The 22,294-nt window shown below is 33.9% G+C and overlaps 1 protein-coding gene across 3 annotated transcripts in view; it reads right to left on the bottom strand.

Annotated features, from left to right (window-relative positions):
* Positions 1–22,294, bottom strand: part of KLHL1 (kelch like family member 1) — a 205,344-nt gene that overhangs the window by 147,413 nt on the left and 35,637 nt on the right. The window contains exon 2 of one of the 3 annotated variants that reach the window (XM_051780456.1): positions 3,673–3,777. The exons of the other annotated variants lie outside the window; for them this stretch is intronic. The gene's annotated coding sequence lies outside the window, so the exon portion shown is untranslated. The remainder of the gene's footprint in view (positions 1–3,672; positions 3,778–22,294) is intronic. 3 annotated transcript variants of the gene reach the window in all.

Raw genomic sequence — 22,294 nt, 5'->3', positions numbered from 1 at the left:
AAATTTGACTGAAAATTCCCTGAGTCTTTAAAAAAAAAAAAAGGAAACAATTCACCTTAGCAAGTTTGTATAGACTAATTTTCAATGTTAAGAACAACTTTTTGCCCTCAAAAGAGAAATGTTTTAAAAAGAGTCCCAAGGTGCTGAGAAAATCCAGTCTTTTAGCCTCTACAGATCTTAAAATAGTGTAAATAGAAATAAAAACTTAGAGAATCTATAACATCTGAGTCCACAGTGCTCCTCTTTTACTAGAAAAAGCACATTGATTTGAACAAAAATAAAGAAATGAAAACCTTTATCTTATAGTGACGCTACAGAGTTACAGAGAAAATGCCAAGAAAAAAAGAGGACCTTACATACAAATTTAGCTACCTGTATCGGTCTTGTTAAGTAGTTAGTAAAACTGTCACACTTAAGCTGCAAACATTTGAAAACAGCAACACAAACACCAGTAGTTAAACCATATCCTGAATAAATCAAAGGAAAAAAAAAAAAAGTAGTATGAAATATGATTTGAAACTATACTACATTTCTCTGAGTAACCAGAGGCTTAGGTTTAGAAATGTTTCCATTCTGGAAATTATATTCATAGAGGTGAAGAAAACAACAGATTCATATCACTGTATATAGCAAAGTACTTTACAGAGTACTTAGGTATATTAAATACTCTATCAGAACACATCCTTCATTTCACTGAAGGTCCTGGCCAAAAATGAAGAACTTTTTAATCAGAAAATATCATATCATTTCATTGTTACTGGAATATCAAATCCTGCTGTTATTTCAATTTTTTTTTTCAGTTTTCACTTATGCAGGATTGATGACGCAAACTTATTCAAAACCTGTTCAATGTAATTTAGTGTATATTACTGGGCACATATCCAAAACACATAGTCAAGAAAAAAAACATAACCAGTTCTTCAGTGAAAATTACTTTGCTATTTGTAACTTGCAAAGCCAGAAGAAATATTCCATATATGAGTGAACAAAATCCACACAATTCTTTCTCTAAAAATTGCTTATTGAATGCTTAGAAATCAATAGCCTGAGGAATTGCAATTACCAAACTAAGATGAACTGTCAAAAGTCATGGCTCTCATTAGTGATCACTTGCAAAAAAAAAAAAAAGTTTCCTTACAGTAACAGGAAGGCTAAAATTCTGTTCATGAACAAAAGCTACGTTTTTCACTCTGTTACCTGCAGTGATATCTGCAACTACAGGCTCTGCCTAGAATTTCAGCAGGTAGAAGTGCCAGATAAAAATATAATGGGAATATCAAATAGGACTTTTTAGTTATACCAGGTTAGCTTGGAGATGCATTGCTGCTGTCTCAGGGATTCTTTTTCCATGTAAAAGAAAAAATGGAGTCCAGTGCACATTATAAACCCGTTGTTCTTGTTCTATAGATAAATCTGCATAATGTATCCTTTACAATGATGTTTCCTCCTAAAGGCAATTTCTGGATCAAGATAATTGTAATGTAACTCATTCTTTGGACACCATAAGGCAAAATTCAGTCACTAGGTCATCTGTATGCCTAGGAAAAATACATGTGAATCCTCTGTTGTTCTGTGTTTCTGTACAACTTAAGAATATTACCAACCCTGAGAAACAAAATATTAGCTACCAGTTTATTGTGTGATTTCAGACAAATTGTTCAAGCAGCCCTTCAGAAACACAGAAAGGACAATGAGAAGGGACAACTGCACTACCCCAAACTGCTTCTATAGAGAAGAAATATATGCCTTGTTTAGTTGCTGACAGGAAAAAAAAAGGCTCAACAAGGCAGTTCAACAAAAAGGCAGTACAGTTAGAGAAGGAAGAGTTTGTTTGCAGTATGATTTTTCCAGGTTACTAATAATACACAAATCAAGGTATGTGTTTTGGTTGAGTTCAAAATACACTCGGATTTTTTCTTATCTATGACCCTTCACCAGATAATGACCAAACCTAAGCTCCAAGCACTGACCTCTCTATTGTCAGTGTGATAAACCAACATAGATAAAGATTTCCTAGTCTCCCAAAATACTTGGGTTTTTTAGATTTCAGTTCTTTTAAAAATGTCTTGGTTTTGACTTTGTTGTTGTAAAAACTTTTAAAAGATTAAATAAAATTAATTCAATTAATGGACAATTACTAAAAAAAAAAATCTCATTTTCTGAAAGCAACTACTTACAGAGTTCAGTTACGTTCATGACAAATGCTGCCCCTTCCCTCAGTCTTCCCCCATTTTTTTCTAGAATTTATTACTGTTATTAATGACATGAGGGAAGGAAAGCAGAGCTGCTGGGTCATATTTTAGTGAAGACAGTGGAAGTTATCATCTCAGAAGTCTGAGACAAAGACTCTTGTACAGGAGGATAATACTACTGGTCTAAGTAGTTAAATGCAACAGGTTGGAGATGTATTTCCTTGTCTTTTTGCAGAGGTAAGGTGTTCGTGATGACTACTCATTCCTCTGGCTGAGAAGCAGCCACAAGTAGACAGGTACAGGAAGAACATCAAGAAGTAGCTGCCCTAGTGGAAATGAGAGCTTGAGAAATTTATGACAATATATTGAACACCACTGTGCACTGAGTGGTGCTGGCAGACACAGACTTCACACTCACACAAAGTATAGACTTTCAGTTTCCTTGATGCCCAGTTGTTATAACAGCTTATTCCAGACAATGAACTGCACTGAGTCTTTGTGAATTACTTAAGTGGTCAAATATAAGATGACAAAATAGTTCTCCTATATAATTTAAATAATTCCCTTATTCCCCAATGCCACCTTTTACCAGGTGACAAACACCATGCTGGAACTTTATAATTCAGTTATAAAAAAATGGACTGAGTTTGAGCCTGAAGATGAGTGTGAATGAACACTGTGATGCATAATCTGTATTTGTACCCCTTGTAGAGGCAAAAAAAAATGTGAGCAGCCACAAATACTATCGTTCAAGAACTACAAAGAGACTCAGGTCATGTGTCTGGCATCAGATGTGCTTCTCAAAAATACAAATAAGGTTCTGATGAATCTGGTTACAACTGAAAGTATTTGTTTTTAGAAACTGCTAAATTGATGGCTGACTAACACTATTTCACAGTGAAAAAAACAGCAGTATTAAAATTAACGGGAATGGACTTTGATGAATTTTATAAATGAAGAATTCTGCTGAGCATTTCAGAATGATTCTTATATTATAATCTTTATTCACTGATTTTTTATCATTATTCAAATTCACTCAGTCATAGATAATATTCAGAGTTTCACTGAGTGTGACTTAAAGTCTGTGTCTAGTTCTGGGCTCCTCAGTACAAGAAAGACAAGCAGTTACTCGAGAGGGTCCAGTGGAGGGCCACATAGATGACCGGGGGTCTGGAGTATCTCTCTTATAAGGAGAGATGGAAGGAGAAGGGTCTGTTTAGTCTAGAGAAATGAAGACTGAGAGGGGATCTCATCAACACATATAAATATCTCAAAGGCAAGTGCCAAGAGGATGGTACCAGACTCACTTCAGTGGTGCCCAGTGACAGGACAAGAAGCAATGGCCATAAACTAAAACACAAGAAGTTTCACCTCTTTCAACATGAGAAAGAACTTCTCTACACTGAAGGTGGCAGAGCAATGGAACAGGCTGCCCCAGGAGGTCATGGGGTCTTGCTCTCTGGAGACATTCAAAACCCACCTGGATACGTTCCTGTGTCACCTGCTCTAGGTGACCCTGCCTTGGTAGGAGGGTCGGACTAGATGATCTCCAGAGGTCCCTTCCAATCATATCTATTCTGTGATTCTGTAAGTCAAATAAGTGGATAGAATATGAAAGAACATCAAGGCAAAAGACTAAAAATTAAAAGACATTAACTGTCTTTCATAATAGGGACTTAACAGCATTTAACAGCCATACAAATAACAATCACTGACACTTTTATTTTTTCAATTTATAAAATTATTATGATAAATGTATTGACTTGATTTGCTGATCTCCATCATTAAAATAATGTTAAATATTTTACTTCCTATACTATATGGATACATGATAAAAACATAGAACAGTGGAATTCTGAACTCTGACTTAGGCAGAACAATTGGAGGATGGTTTCAGACTTAGGTACAATAAGCAGTTGACAGATCTATCAATAGAGATCACATAGTATTTTAATGCAGAAGTGATGCACATAAAATAACTTATGGTTTTATCACCACCCATCGTTTATGCACATACTTCCACACAAAATGAGATTTTTACAAATACAGACATTAAAGATTGTACATTCAGAAACTGATGAAGCCAACACCATACAGGAAAGTTCTAATATACCATGGAGGGAAAAGTCCCACATATTTCAGAAAGCTCTGGCTGTAATTCCTTTATCAGTAGTGTGTAATTTTCCAACAAATGCAACTTCGTAAAGTCCATTCAACCAATGCCAGTGTCACTGACACAGGAGCTCTCTTCTACCTTAGTCCTGTACTACTCTATGAACAATGCAATCATGGATTATAAAAGAGTGGTGCTGGACTTACTAGTGGGATGGTTAAGAGAGAGAAGGAGAAAAAAACCCCAACCAAACAAAGAAAACAAAAAAAACCAAAACAAACAAACAAAAAACAAAAACAAAACCCCCAAAAAACCACACAAAAAAAAAAGAAAAAGAGGGAAGAGAAAAGCTATAGGGCATGTTTCCCATTGTGTGACAGTACACAGGCTTTTCCATCCCAGCACCAGCTGACCACTTCCCAGATGTTTGCACTTCCTTCTGTAACAGTGCTCTATTTTCTGAATAGATGGCTTGAATTATGCCTAAGAGAGGTGCCTGTGTCATGTGTTAACTATTTTGTCTTGACAAATGGCCCTATCTGTATGGATAAACTAAGTAAATTAGCTGATGTAGTTACTCATTCAGAGCGTGTACACAAATACATACAAGAATGCAGATCTCTCTTTTATTAGGAGACATTTTCTTCCAGCATTTACTTTATGATATAGGGACTTTATGTAAACAGAAATCATAAAGGTGAGTGATGGTGATGGCATTCAAAAAAAGACAAGCAAGTATTTCATGAATATTGTGTTTAGTATGCATAAAATTTCACTGCGCTGTTCTATTACATGCTGATATTCCACAGCATAGGTAGCATGTTAGAGCTTGAAACACATTATGACTGCAACGGAAATCATGTCAAAGACCACAGTAAGCTGAATCTTTAAAATTCCTGGGTTAGAATTCTGGTTCAAATACTACACTTGGTGAGGTGGGAGATCACAACACACATGCATGCACCCCTGCCCTTCAGTAAACTGTGTGAATGATTCAACCCGCGTCCTGCTGCAAGACAAGCTTTTAGGGAGCTTGCACAGCATTCAGTGGCAAGCAGCATACAATGTCTTCCTGCTATTCATTACAGATCTATTGAGTGTCATACATCTTTTGGTGACATTCACGAATTTCACGGCCCTGACATGCCTGCCTGCATCTGCAAATCTGCATATCAGAAAGATATGTCTGAAATAAACTGTAGGTTATTATGCCCTGCTGTTTTAAAGTGTCAATTCATTTGCTAATCCCAAAAACAGCAATTAAGATTGACAATTTGGTGAATCCTGTCTAAGACAAATTTGATGGTTTCAGCTTCTACACTGCAGGATCACTACAACCTTAGGAACTTATCTTGCAAGCAATTAAGGACTACATGTTCCATAACAGCCACCACTCATTAACCCAGCACATACCCAAGCCATGCTCTTCATCCTATTATCAATATGAAAAAGGTCTAATGAATTTTTCATATGTATGCATATTAATAGCCATTAATATTACTTTTGTCTAACACAGTATTTGTAAAATTACTATCTACAGAGGCTGAAATCAGGTAACAAGAGTGATATGCTAGACTGAATTAAACAAAAAGGTAGGTACACACATATCCAAGTTAAATACTGACCTTAATTTGCAAACTTGTAGGTATGGAACCTCCAGTCAAAGCCTCAATATTATGTACAGTTACAGAGAATTACAGGACAGCCTGTGGTATACTTAGTGCTTATGTTATAAAATAGAAAAAAAACCCCACTATCTACTATCTATTCTCTATCTACTATCTATTCTATCTATCTTTTCCATGTTACTATTTGTGATTTGAAGATGTTTTACATTTTTTATCCAAAGCATGACACAAACATAAAAACAAAACCTGGAATTCAGATTTTTTTTTGGTCCATTAAAGGAAAGTTATTTCTTTGTACCCCTCTGCCTTTTATTTTTTCTTGAAAGATGAAGTAGATGAAACACTTTCACTCCCTTCACTTCACAGGCTAGTCAGCAGACTACCAAATTAGGTAAGACCTTTCACTGGAGGAATAATCAAGAGCAGAGCATGAGTGCCCTAACCACATAATTAACTGCAAACAACACAGAGAAGTCAGACCTTTGTGATCAGGTATTTTGCACAGGGCATACACAAAGGTATTAAAACAGATGTGAATGTTTAACTTCTTTAAAGAGATACAGATATGAGACAGTCTTGCCTGCTACTCCAAAAAAGATGAAGATACTTCCAGAAGCACATATGAAAAAAAGTAAGATTTAAAGAAAGGTATTTCTTCTCCTCACCTGCCCTAAACTGGCTAGTTTATGAGGACTCTCAGTCTGATGCATCTCTGCTTTGTGGTACTTAACCTTTTGCATTAAACCTCTAACGAACCTTAGTATCTTTTTTAATTGTAGGAACTCAGTGTTAGGCATGTCAGTACTTAACACGGCAGCAACAGTCTCCTTTGGAAGCTGAGCTCCAGGGATGATAAAAGGAATGTCTACATTTCTGACCTATGCTTCTATCTACATTCAATTTAATGCAACACCGGTGTAGGTGAAGAGGGATGCTCAGGAATATTTTGTAACAACACTGATTTCTCCTTATGTTTCTGATTTTTTTCTTAGGTTATTGTATCACAGCAATTTTTTTTGAGGCCATTCTCTTTCTTTTTCTTTTCCACTTTTTATTTAGATAGAGAACAAGAGGAACAAACTGCAGGTCATATATATAGAGATAAAAGCTATTCACATCTTTTGCATATCTTTGATGACTGGACATAAATTCCATAAATTCTCTTACTGTCTCGGGACACCTTTAAAACAGCTAGCAATGATTACTTGGCTATATTTTATCTTTAATCCATATGGATTATTCATAAATTTGTTAAATATTTTAAAAGTACCTGCTTCTCTAACAAAATATGTAATCCTTTAATTTCTCAGGTCTGTAAAATTTTAAGCGTGCACTTCCAACTAGATTCAGTGAACACCACACCACTTCAAAATTAAGAATTAATTACTAGAATAAGATTTATTTTAGTCAAATTCATTATATACCAGGCTAATCTATATTGTCACTGTTTGCATCTCAAAAAGTGCCTGTCTAGTCAAACCTGAAGTCTACTTGATTTTTTTTATTGCATGTGCTTGTTTTTGCTTTCTAAATGTGTCTTCAAATGTCAAGCTAATTTCAGTGGATATGGACAAATTTGCAGAGCCTTCCATTTCCTGACTATCTGACAAACTCAGTGTACATAGAATACTGTAGCTATAGTTAATAGTAGTTAAGACCTGAGATTAGTAGATTTTTTTTATACTTACTTATTTCTTTAATTTTGGGATAGAAACGAAATTCTAGTTCAACTATAATTGAAAAGACAAAAGATTGAAGTTCATATGGATTAAAAGAAATGGATTAAAAATATTACATCTTTAAGAACCCTTGAAATGTTTAAAAAGCTATCAAACAGCATCAAGATGATTATCAAAGTGAAATGCTGAACAATTTCTCAAACTTTTTAGACCTCTCAGGAATCAATTACATTGTTTTATCATGGGTTATTAATTCAACACAAATAACATGATACCCATCAAACTCAATTTCTCTGGAAAGATATTTAAAAATGACCACTGATTGTAGAATATATCTTTACCTATTTCTCTAGTTATATAACTTGTTAGAAGAAAAATATCCGAAAATGAGCAATTATATCTTGTACAATTTTAAGTCATGAATGTTCTCTTCATCACAATACCAGATATCAAAATATATTAATTATATTCTATTATAATATTATTATAAATTATATTTGAATACTATGACTAATTAGTCTTTCTTGATCAATCTAATATTCAATGGAAATTGGAAGATTAACATAGAAATAGAGACTAGAAATGTACTTTTCATCAACCTACTTTAAAAATATCTGTAACACTGTTTACATCTGCACACCAGATTAAAAAGAAAGAAAATTTTTCATTGATTTCTTTGTCATTCTTTAGATTAAATGCAAATACCATAGCAAACATCTGGGTGCCTTAAAAATAAATAAATAAAAGTATTAAAGGCAACTTAGATTATTTTTTAAACTAAAATGTAGACATTACCCAAATTCAGTAGTAAATGACATTTTAAAGTCTATTTTGAGGAAAGTAATCTTGCTTAGACAAATAAAGTGCTAAAAATGTATTTAGTGGTGTTCCTTCACATGAATCAGAAGGTATAGAAAATCCTGCCTACTGTAAACTACGGTCTTCTATGTCTCAGACATGAGCAAGCTAAAACCAACATCCTTTTGGGCTTAAACAGCCAAAAATCATGAAGAATGTCTCCAAGTAGGTACCACGGTCTTTTGCATTCATATTTAGAATTTTTTTTACTACATCAGTTCAAATAGGAGTTATATACATATATACTGTCTTCACTTGTGTTTTCTAGTACACCTTCAAAATTGTCAAATTAAACCAAATTAAACAAATTAAAACAAATTAAATATTCAAAAAGTGAAAAAATGTTGTTCCACATTTGCAAGATACATAGAACTACACAAAATTTGTTTTTTCAACAAGTCAAACATAGTAATCTATAGAACAGCAATACAGAGGCTCAACTAAGATTTTTCTTCAATCACTTTAATACCAGTCAAGCTTCAGAAATAATAATACTATAAAACTGGATTTATAACAGTGAATTCACACTGGCGAAACAAAACCAGTCCTATTGCATCTCTGGCCTCATCATGTTTCATACAGAGCCCAGATGAGCGTGTTAGCATAGGGTATCTTTGAGAAATCTTTTAACCTGTAAGGTCATTGGGACTGTTCACTTCTGGTCTTAAATTTGAATAGCTCTAGGGTAATCTCACATCAGTAAAAGTGACATGGCAAGTTTATCTCCTCAGGGTTTGTTGCTACCATTTTTGCTGCCAGAATACTCCTCCTTATCAGAAGTTTGAGGGAGAGAAAAGAAGTAAATTAGCAGGAAAACCTGCCATTAGCTAAAAAAATAAAATAAAATTTAAAAAAGGCGAAAAAAAAGATTAAAAAAACGAACCCCAACTACAGGTAACTGCTTTCACCTGAAACAGTTTAAATAGCTCTATGATTTGTATAGATGCCTTTCTAGCCCCGTGCACTGCCCTGGTATGTTCATTACTTATTCGATTCAACACCTAATATTCATTAGCTATTGCAAGCATTATCCGCTGTCACACAAATTTATTTGGTTGAGATTATTTTGCTGAAAAGCCATTCCCAGTCATGACTGAATGTTTCTATATTTTTGGCAGCTGTAAGACAAAAGAGAAGGCATTAATGCCATAATTACTAGCCTATCTCTAAGAATGATATAGGTGCAACAATTTTTCACTATTGAAATCGCTGCCTGAGATGAGTAGTTTACACAATGTATAATTACAGAGACCTAATTGTGGAATTCATTTCTTTTAGCTGTCACTTAAAAATCCAAATTCCATAAAACAGTTTTATAAATGGAGTACACCAAACTATCCTACACATGCTTAAGGGCAAAATGTAACAATTAGGCAACGTTATAGCTGAGTCTCTTGGCCAGAGATGTCTTTAGGCTATAAGAGTTTTATTGTCAGCTTGCTTTCTACACCTGAGCAACTTACATACCCAAACTTAGCAGATAAATCAATCCCTATAAGCAAGTCCCAGCTTTCATTAGGAGTGCTGTAAAACAAACACAAAGGTTTCCACCAATCTTATTCTAAAGGGAAGATAAATTGTCTACCACTTTATGCTATTCAATATTTTCTTTCAATAAGAAGCAATGTTAACGATAATTACTTGATTCTGCATTTCTTTCACGGCTTATGAATAAAACACTGGTATTTTCAATCAAAAGTCAAGAAACTTTACCCCACATCAGTAAATTCTAAACTAGACCCATTTTTTTTTAGTAGATGAAGATCTTTAACTTCTCACTGATGAAAGACTAAAGCAGCACACCTGTACTTTTTGATTTATGTTACAGTGGAATACAATGTCTCTATTTCCAAATTGTTTTGACAATCTGAATATTAATTATCACTAGTAAACAGGGTAACGAACATATATATCTCTTCTGTAGGCTGTGTGTGACCATATTAAAGCAGCTATCAATAAAACTTTGTTGGATGACCGCAATCATTGCATACTATATATCATGAAATTAGGTACAGTTATGTATGAAACTGACTTTTATTAATGAACTATACCTGCTAATGATTTTGTTCTGCCAAGTTTTGATATGATTCAATTTAAAATGTTGATATGTGCATGCATGCTAATTTTGGGGTTTCTCATCTGTTGTATTTGGTAATCTGTCAAATATGCATTATGCTATTGACAGGCACAGATTTCCAAGATTCATATTCCATTGAAACTCTTCCTGTGTGCTTGGCATAATTCTTTCTTCTTGCTGTCAAAAAGAGAGATTCATTTAGCATTTATGATATGAAATCTCTCAATCATAGCATGTAATTGCAACAGATTGCAAAATACTACTCATTCTTTCTGGACAGACCTTTCCTATTTAAAACACCACCACTGACAAGGCACCAACTTGGATGACAAGGTGGATGTCTCCAGCAGCTGGGCTCAGACACCCCATTCTACCCAGTTGATGGCAGCTGGACATACCAAGGTCACAGGCCACTCCAGTTGCTGGTACAGACCCCCTCTCTCTCATACACAAAGAAACTTGTTTCAGTTCACCAGTCCAAAGAGTCTTAATGTAAGACACATAAAAAAGTTACTGAAAAATATGTCAACAGCTATTAGTGGATAAAGGACCACAAAAATGTGCTTCTCCCTTAGGAAATAATGAGTAATCCTCAGGCTAAGCCAGATTTCTTCATATAAAGCATCATATAAGGCTCCTCAAGCAGTAGAGGAAAACTTACAAATACAGCACTAAGACTGTTCTTACAGTCCTTTGGTGGTGTCTTGAGACATGAAAACTCCAGGTTCCATTTTCTTAAAAGAAAAGTAGAAACCTAATCTTTTACCTTCATTTTCCATGCTTGAGAAAAACATTGAATGAAGAGAAAGCAGACCTTGGTGTGTCTGGTGTGCTTAAACGTTTTCTCCTCTGGGTTCTCCTTTGACTCTAATCTATTAGGAATTTGTTCTTAATTTTATATAAATTGTAAAAATGTCTGTTTATATATTTTTGTGCATAATACATATATATTTGGTATGTGTGAGTTTTCATATTTACATATACATTTGCATGTATGTACATATGAACATATACAGACAGACAGACATATACAATTTGCTCAGTAAGAATTTTTGCATATCACTTTTTGGTTTTTAATTGTCATTGCCATTGCACATTATTATGTTAATTTTTAATTTAACACCAAAAATTATCAGTGCAATTAAAAAGAAGGAATGAAAGCAAAATTTTATCAAGTACTGTTAATAGTGCTAGCAGTATTATTGAGTTACACATGCAGGAGAAATTTAGTAAGGCCAGTGATAATCTGTGAAGCTTCAAGTGATTCACTGTGAAGTTCATCTATTTCACATGCATTTTGCACAATAATTACAACCACAGCTGATAATCAGAGCTTTTTGACCTCCTCTAGACTGGAGAGCTGTAATAAACTATTCTTAACAATGCTTTAAAAGGAAAGAAAAAACTTCCAAGGATGCATTGTGACCTGACTGCATTGCAAACTGCATCATTTGTCTATTGAATTCCTGGTACAGTTCAAGATCTATTAGGGGTCTCAAGGATTGCATGGTTAAGACATTTGTTGTCACAAGATACCAGTAATCCACTGTACATTAGTTCAGCAGAGTTCAGCTAATGAACTCATGGTAGCATTATCTAGATTGGATTTTATGTCAAGCTATTCTCAACAAGAGATTTTTGTTCACCTATTACTGAAAAATGAAAAAAATAATTTCTTACAATGTATTTTCATATGTGATACATTTAGGAAGGTCATATAAATAAAGCAAATGACTGCTTTAGTTTTCTTACACATGAAACTAAAACGGATTAAAAGGTTAACACCAATGTAGCACAGCATGACTTTATATGATCCTTTATACTAATTTACATTTACCAGTCTAATATTTCCATTAAACTCAAATATTATCTAGATATATTCTGCACAGTCACCAATACTGTTCTTAAAAGAATGCTGGCATTATTAACTATATTTTAGCAATGGAGAAATTGTGTCATCAGCATATGAAGTGGTATTTCCAAAAATCTACTACCTGGCCAAGAAAAAATGAAGCAATAAATGCCAGAATTAACCAGATCGTGTTTGTAGTTTAGCAAAACGCCGTGGTTTATGTAAATAACCTAATGTAGGCAACCAAATGTAACACATTTCAATAGCTTCATCCATACTAGTAAAAAAAAACTATATCAGAACCTGTCCTTGGCATAGCTAATACCCATTGTGCTAAAATCTTCCTGCCCCAAAGCATGCTGATTTTCCCTATCAGGAACTATCCCTGGGCTGTGCTATTTTTTAGATCCTGCCCAGACACTGGGACAAACCTACATCATGAAATTTGCCTGCAGTTAAATGGCATAGGTGATAGGAGGCTGCTTGAGTTTGTGCCTTGGTCTGTATTGTTTACAGTACAGACATAGCCAGATGCTATTAATCCCCAATGAATCCTAAGTTCATCACAGATCACACAGAAAACAAAAAGGTATCTACTGAATTGGCCTTTATATTTTAACATAATTTTCAAGTAACATTTTAAATGAAAGATCCCAAAAACAAATAGCTAACAAGTATGTGATGCTTTCGTAAAAAAAAATAAAATTAAAAACAATTAAAGATAAATTAATGGCATTTCTTTCAATTACACCATTGTTCTCTTACCACAATTTTTGCTGAATTTAATAATTATATTAAAACTTCGATATGTGTTAATTTTATTTGGAATAATATATTTATCATGTTTTGCAAAGCTTTGCAATAGTTGAAACATAGAGTCATAAAACCACTTAGGTTGGAAAAGGCACTTAAGACCACTGAGTTGATTCCTTTTTTGTATTTCAGCATGGCTTGAGGTGAGAAGCAACAGTGTTTGGTATATTGACTGGGTGGATTGTATTTTGAAAGTTCTTGGAGGATCTTTTACAGAAAGGAAAAGGATTTGTCTCATTTGTCGTGTTGTGTATTCTTGAAAGTCCATGTGTTCAAACATACAGGTAGATTATTCTGAGTTACAGACAAACTAGCTTCAAAGCCCACAAGCAAACAGCTTAAGTACATTAAACCAAGGAACTAAGTTAAAGAACAATAATACAAACAATGTATAGAAAATAATATTTAAAAAATCAAAGCATTTAAATAATTAAAAGATTTAGATTATTTTATTTACTTTGTCATAGGTAAAAATGGTCAGACACTTGAGGTGTTCAAAATTCTTTACAAGCACACTGTCTTTCTTTTCCCAGGGAGGTGCTCCAAGAAGGAAAGGGAAAAAGAGAATGCTACAATAATTAGCAAAGGGAAAGGAAGTACTCCTATCTTAACAGAAATCATAATGTTAATCCATCTAGTAAGGTTTTCCTTTGCAGTCCAACATCCACTTTTCCCTGTCAGCACTTACTCATTAGCACAGGTATATTTTGCATCTAGATTTGTGGAATAATTTTGAAAGGGCAGACTTCAAATAGATTTTTGCATAACTGCAATATCAACACACAAAAAAATTTCCAATGTGCCAGAATTGCAAATCTAGCAGGATAACTTTTGGGGTACATAAGGTTTTGTACTACTATCAAGTACATTTTTCTTTTAAAATTAATTAACTTTGTATCCTTGGAAAGCCATTTTACTTAATTTTAGAAGGATGATACAGTTACTTAATCTATTTAAAGGTTTTGGCATGAAAAAACAATTATACACAAAGCATTTTTACTCTCAGACAAAATGGATGTGTATTCAATTGCTAGTAGCTTTTATAGTTAAAAAGCAAAACAAAGGAAATACAAGCTACTGTTGTTAAGTGGAAAAAACCAATTAAAAAACTCAATTGAAATCTAACCCTTATCCTTTCCATTAAAAAAAAAAATAAAAACAAAACAACAACCCCAAACCTGCCTAGCATGAGAATGTTCTTATTGTCCTAATGCTGTTTTGATAACATACAGTTATGAATCATGGTATAGTACTTACGTTTACACACCAAACCATCAACTATTCTACTGCTGGAACCAAATGCAGTCAAAGAGTATATTTATGTTATATTTTATGATTAACGTTTTACCTTAATTCAATTTCAGTTCTCATTGCTAAATTCCTAACTCCAAATTATTATACTCTAGTTTAGAGCTTTAAACCCTTTAAACCTAGGAGACACAGAAACAAAGCAAATACAACCTCCTCATCAAGCTCTATTATGCTGCCTAAATGGATAGTAATTCACAGATGAAACATGTTATATCAAATGACCCCTAATGATCTTAACAGGTGTTTATTGCCATGCCCTGTCAATGCCTGAAACAAACATAAATTTACCCTTTCTCTTTATTCCTGGAAACACTGTTTTAGCAGATACTTGCCTATTACATAAATTTTGCAAATGTGTGCAACAAAACAGGCTGATTCACCTGTAAAACTAGAGACCTAGCAGATTTTAAGAACCAAGATAGCACATACTGTAACCTTTCATCAGTTCATCCTTGGTTGGTTAAAGAGGGCTACAGCTGTGAAGAAAATAATGCCAGGTAAAATCTGCTGCAGGGAGAACAAAATCCATGGGATATAAGCTTAAATTAGAATTCATTATAATGAGATGCCAAACAGAATGCCTATTAATTCCAGAAATGAAATTAATATGTGCACCTAATTTTCCTCCTCTCTTTATTTCTTTACTTCTTTCTTTTCTCAATCTCTCTTTTCTTGCTTTACTCTTTTCTTTCTCTTGTGGGTAACTTAAGACTAGTAAGTTGTGTTTTACTAAAACTGATTGCTTTGTGATGGGTGCTTTTGTGAACTGGGTCTTTTTGCTGGGTTTTTGGGGAAATATTTCTGCATTAGTTATAGGTTATCCCTGTAAAATCTTTTGCCAAAATATCTCATTTTCTCACTAAATCAAAAGAAATTTTTTTAGAGGAAACACAGCAGCGTTTTCTCCAGATACGAATTCGAGGTATAACAAACTAAAGGCTTTTCAAAAGTTTGGTAAGCAAACTTAAAAGTCTCAAATGTAAGTAATATTCCCAATTAAGCGTGAGGCTTAAAACTGGAGTGTTACAGTTGTAAGACTGGAAAAGGCATACAGCATAAGGGAGACTGCCTCATGATTGCAGACTAACACTAATATAAAACAGTGATGAAGAGACACATAACCATTCCAGACTTATTCATCTACTTGCCTTTGGGAAGAATCACAGAATCACATAGGTTGGAAAAGACATTTAAGATTGTTGAGTCCAACTGTTAAGAGTAACAGTCCTTAGTGGTTCTGGGTAAGAGGTATCTGTTCAGACAGTGGGAGATCTGGGTCTTGTGCCCACAACCCTGGGTTCTGTACCTACAGCTGTCCAGACCACAAAAGCTTTTTATTGGTTTGATTACACACTATTCTGAACTGGAAGTCCTCTCTAGCCATCACTGGCCATTGACTTTGACTATTGACTATGTTACACCATGTAACTGAAATGTGTTACTTATGGCTTTAGAGAAGATCACGTAGAAGGAATTTCCATCACTGGCTTGTTCCTAAGCTTGAAATGTAATATTATGCATAAGTGATATTATATTTATCTCAACAAAAATCCAACAGTATCTGTTCTGTGGAATGATCTTATATTGCTGTCCATTCATAATTCTCCTACTTTATAAATGGACAAAGAGCACAAAGCCTATTTTAGTGGACTTCATATCACATTTGCTCGCTATATATTTCCAAACCATAATCACTTGATTGTCTTAAGTCAACAGAAATTCTCCTTCCTAAACATACTGTTGAAGGATTCTTATTGAAATTGTTACTACAGTGAATTTTCTCAACTCTGCCTTTATAATTTGTCTTGAGACTTTAAAGTATACAATGCCAAGCTTAATGTTGGCAGAAAAAAAAATTAATTACAATAACATTTCATTTTGGGATGCTTCATTTCAAGACCAAGGACCTGAAACAGTGTTTGCCTTCCCCAGCCTCCCTGCACTACTTTTAAGCCTTGTAGAAATAAAGACTTAAACATCAGTTGACTGGGTTAATTTCCCCAAGTTTTTTATGTGTTTTTAAAATATGTTTGTTCTGAGCACAGATTTCACATGTATTGAGGATCTGTGTATTCTAAAGGATTCAAACTCATATACATAATTAATCTCTTAAAGCTCTTTAAGCTGTTCTGTACCATCTTGTCAATAGCAAGCACATCTTTGACGGAAACAATTAATCCCACTACTTTTACAAATATTGGGAAAACACACTTATTGTTTAATATACCGCACATATTTAAATATATTATTTCTTTTAACCATAATCACTTTTCCCCCCAATTATTTTTCTTAAGAGCTATTTGCCCTTCTACAGATATCTCTTTAGTATTCACTTTTCATCCCAGCTGAATCATCTCACTATTATTCCCTTTTATTTTTTTAAAACTACCTCACATTGCTTGCTTACCGTTTAGAATTAACCATTCCAAAATCTTAAGATTCCTTGGCAGAATGCAAATAATCTAAAGTACTGTTTTAACACCTAATTGGATACTCTAAATATACAATTATGCTTTGGCATAAATGTTGAATGGCATGCTTTAGCAGAGCTGCATCTCCTCTCTTCATGATCTCTATGAATGTCTGACTCCATATCTTTATGAACCACTCTTCATCAGATTGAGCTAAACACTGCTCTTTGGAGGAGCATGTTCCCCCATTGATTGAAATGTGTCTTTTTACATTAAAAAACAGTTTTGTAACCAAAACGATAAAACAGAACCAGTCTTTTATCTTTTTAACACAGAAAATCCTTTAACAAAGGAAAAAAAAAATTAGATGATGAAAAGGAGTTATAAGCAGTCAACGTTTGCAAACATCTCTCTAATCCAAGTAGATTTATTCCTCAAGAATCTACCCTACTGCCAATATCCTTCCAGTACCTTTTGGTAGGTCTCTTCTCTAATATAAGCAAGGAAATAGCCTTTTTCTTTACTTGCTTGGTTTTTTTGGTGCAAACATTAATCAGAAAAATTCACAAAATGCACAGCCAAGAATCAGGCCAATGTAAAGCAGCTAAAAATTATGATAGTGTACCCTTTAAATTATGTTTAATCACAGACTTTATTTTCATTTGTATCAGGCTTTTATTCTGTCACATTTGAAAATTTCATTTTGCTGATTTTTTTATATGTCATAAAGAGTAATGACAAAATCAAATATGTAAAAAATTACCAAATGTAATTTAAACTGATAACTGTATGGTGAGAAAATGGTTTTGGCTGCACAATTACTTAATATTCTCAGTGTTAAGTCTTTTATCAGAATAGTTAACATTTTCACTGGTACTCCATAGAAATCACAGTGTTACCATTTTGTCCAGAGAAGCTGTGGATGCCCCATCCCTGAAGTGTTCAAGGCCAGGTTGGATGGGGCTCTGAGCAATCTGATATTGTAGAAGGTGTCCCTGCCCATGGCAGGGGAGTTGGAACTAGATGACCTTTAAGGTCCCTTCCAACCTAAACCATTTTATGATTCCATGATTCTATGAACCTATGGATTCAAGTTCTCCCTCTCTTTAAAACAAGTTCTAACAGATCATCATAGCCGAAATCCTCTGATATGAAAAGAATCTATCAGATTTCCTTGCTTCTTACACAACTATCCTTTTCCAGTAATTTTTTTGTCTCCCGTATTTTTAAAGTAATAGTGCAGCTTACCAAAACGTAAAGAGTTTACAAAGATATAGAATTACATCTTTTGCCCTATTTGGTACATAAAAAACTATTCTTGAAGAGCATAATAGTACTTGGTGATAGAATAATACCATCCTTCAAACATAATAAAAAGAAAAATGAGAATATCTTTATATTACAGATCATGTGGAAACCTTGAGATTGAGTGACTTGTCCACAGAATTACATTGAAAGCTTGAAGTAAAACCAAAACCTGAACTTAAATCTCCTATGTATTAATATAATGTTTCAATGACAGAACTATCCTTTCTTATCATGTAAATCTTGTATTTCACAAAGTTAACTGTAACCAAGTAAGAATAAGTAAGCCTAGCTAAATATTTTTCATGAATCACTGAAGTAAAACCTTTAAAGTGGCTTGGAACCCATGCTTTTCATTAGAATTATGGTCTCCCAGTAATGTGTAATAAGAATCAGAGATAAGCATAAACTGTCCTCTATTTTTTCTTCCTTCCCTTTCCACATTTTGTTTTTCTGGAGAAAAGACAGAACTAGATAATATTAATAAATCTTAGAGCTCATACCTCTACCAGTCAGCCTAATTATGTTATTTAAGCGATTCTATAAAAGAAAATCCTGGCTTTCTTTAAAACAAGACTGTAGGACAACAGTGTTTGGGAGGGTGGAGAGTTGGGGGGATGGAAGGTTCAAAAAAAGCATGTGTTCTTTTCACATTGTTTCCTCCTTCACTTAATACATTTATTGGATTAGAGATTGCCACAATATGCAAAAAGAATAAATAAAAAAAATACTATTATCTCCAAACATTTAATAATCCACATCGTTTTATCTAACATTCACATTTCTCAGGGGCTCATTCAGACCAGCCTCCTTGGTTATGCCACCTTGAATGCGTTCAAGAGTCCAAACTGTTACTAATATCCCCAGAAGAAACACTTTAACCAAGTCAAAGGTACAGTAGGCTGTCATTAAATGCATATTTACCAATATGCCTGACAGCAACAGAGGTAGCAACAGTCCCAGCACAGATGAAGACATATGTAAACACATTACATGATGCAGAAGGGCATGATGCAGAAACCTAGTATGGAATTCCCTACAGTCAACTAGAAAAACACACAGAAGAATGTAATTGACTTTAGTAGAAACACACATATGCTTCAAGTGAATAATATTCCTATATATTTTGCTTGCTCAGAAAGGATTCAGGATTTACAAGACAATTCAAATATCAGTTCTGAAACCCAAACAGTCTTCCAGTGTACATATTACACATTGCCCTTCTTATTAACTTTCTCTAAAGCTTAATTACCAGATCATTCTATTTTTTTCCTTATAGTTTTTTTCTTAGTTTTGTTTTCAGATCATACTTTCTTCAAAGTGCAAACCAGCATAGAATGTGTAGTTCTTGTGATGATTTCATCATTGCCATGTATTTTCTTACTTAATCTTTCTTCTTCTTTTCAAAAAAATTTGTTGATCCTCTCTTTAAATTATTTTTATCTTTTAGGATGCTATTTCCTATCTTATGAATATATTTTATATTCTTAGCAGATATGCCTGTATACCTTGTAATAGCTTGTATTCAAAAGATTCTCTTTGGGTTATCCCATTACTAGCACTGATGCTAACTGTATTACTTTGTAATTATTATGTAAGATTCCATAATTTAAGAAACATTTAAAAATTAAATCAATAAATTAATATATTTTAAGACCAATTTTATATTTATGCATATTTGACAGCATGAAGTCTAGAGCAGTGAAAATTAATTAACTCAATGCAAGCCTGGTAAAAAAACCAAAACCCCAAAAAACCCACAAAAACCCAACTCTTCTTTTGAATTAGAATCTTATGAAAGACTAATATAAAACCTTTCCAGCGTCAAAATATACCAGTGTTTCTAGATTGTACCCATCTCTTGCTTTGAACAAACATAATGAATTCATTTGATAAAACTTATACTCCATGAAGCTCTTTTGTTTTTAATCAATTCTTTTGTAGTGTTTACCATATCAACTTCCCTATTATCTTCCTAGGATTAACATGAGACTATTTCGCCTATAACATGTAGTTGGCCTTTTTGAACATTAGAAGAAACAAACTTTTCCTTAGACCGCTAGATATTCTCCGACATTCTTTTTTTTTTTTTCAAGACTAGCTCAAAGATTTGATCAAGGAGTTCACTTTTAGTTGTTACTACACCTTGTTAGATGTAGTTACACATTAGACCTATTGTTATTATGTCTGCTATTATTTACATTTAATAGTTCATTACTAACATCTCACAAATTAAAACCGAATCAGATAGCATTTCAGTGAATGGAAAATTATAAATGCACCACATATAAGGCATAAGACTCTTGTATTTTCAGTATGCCCTGCCTATCAAGTTCTGACATTAGCAAAGTATGTTTCTTCCCAATATTTAAAAGAATGTATTCTTGTTTTCTTAGTCCTGCTCAGAATTCTTCATGGATATATTTAATGTCCTTTATATGCCTACAGTCCTGACTGCAGTTTTCTAGTGTCTCTAACTATATATAAATTGAAGGCCCCACAAGCACTTCAATACCATTTCCACAGGGGAATTGAAACTGGAAGGCAACACTCTTCCTTTTAATGTCTACAGAGGCTGGTGGTCATATAGGCTTGATTTGTTTCCTGAGCTATTGCTGATATTGCAGGCTTGTGGGAATATAATTCTTATTTTAAAAGAGTGAAAGAGGAAATTTAATTGTTTTAAAAGTAAAACTCCACTACTGTCTATATGGTAGCCTTATCTCTAGTCCTGTCTCTGGCCTTATCTCCTTATATTCTTGATCCCCTGGAAGCATCCTGGCTCTGGCTCCCAGTTAACAGCCCTGGGCTCCATCTGCTGTGTTCAGATGCTGTAGGGCTGTACAATACATCAGCTGTCTCCCTCTGCTCACTATTCACCTTCCTATGGTAGCAGTCCCTGATTTCCCTTCTCCCAAAAATATGAGATACACTTTCACAGTAAGACGTTTCATGAAGACCCTTCTCAAAGTTAAGTAAGGTAAAATTTTAAGATAACCTGTTGGCTAGAACCTGTTTGAGTTAAAAGGCAGTTCTATAAAAATTTTCAATACAGGTTATTTTTTTTCTTCCCATTGTACTCTCCCCTGTTCTCTATTGCTATTTCACAGGGAACTTCATACACCTAAATTATGTTTTGACCCTGAGAAATTACTACTTTGGATGAAATGGCAATTGAAAACTGGAGCTTGCTCTCCAGAACTTGTTTTCATCGTGTCCTGTAAGCTTAATCTCATTACTTTTCTGTAGGAAAGTTTCAGTGGTGGGGCTTGGAAAGGGAATATATATGAAGAGGGCCTTTTGGGAGAATTTTTCATATTTCTGGTTAGGGAGAGGGATGAAAGACTCTGCAAGTAATGAGTTTGATGATGACAAGCAGTAGCATAAATTACTTATTACTATGTACATTCGTTAATAGGATCTAATTATAAAATTATAACCTATTTTAAAGCAAAACTGCATTTATACTACATGAAACTGAGTTCCTGGTTGATATCTGCATTCTTAACTTATGATCGTTATTCAGCATAGATCTAACAACAGCAACAGCAAAAATACAGGGTTGCTCAACTGCAATTGATTTTTTTCAGAAAAAAAAAAGTTTAAGCTTCTGTGAAGTTCATTGCTGACTACATAAAACTATATAGACTGTCTTTTCCTTCTGATAGATTTGGCCACGGTTAATAGTTGCAATAGCATGCTTACCAGTGGCCAAAATAACAATAAAAGCAAGGACTTTAAGGTACTTGTTATTAACTACAGTTATGGTAGGAATCATGCTGATTCCTGTGAAAATACGCTGAACTGACAAAACACTTGATCCACAGATTGATTGTTTACTTAGTATCTAGCTGTATCCTAAAAAGGAGAAAACCTATATGCTTATTAAAGGATTGCTTTTTGCAAAGATTTCAGAGATGTGGATTAAAAAAAGCACCACAAATAAGAACACTCTGATGTTAACATAGCTGAAAAATATAAATGAATAAGAAAAGGTAACTACAAAAATTCAGTATGTTCTTGATAAATAAGTTCCATCCTCACTCGCTTTACAG

This window comes from Manacus candei, unplaced genomic scaffold (assembly GCF_025592945.1).
Source record: "Manacus candei isolate 608988 ecotype Guabito, Panama unplaced genomic scaffold, ASM2559294v1 h1tg000014l, whole genome shotgun sequence".
NCBI lineage: Eukaryota > Metazoa > Chordata > Aves > Passeriformes > Pipridae > Manacus > Manacus candei.
This window is presented reverse-complemented; position numbering and strand designations above follow the sequence as displayed.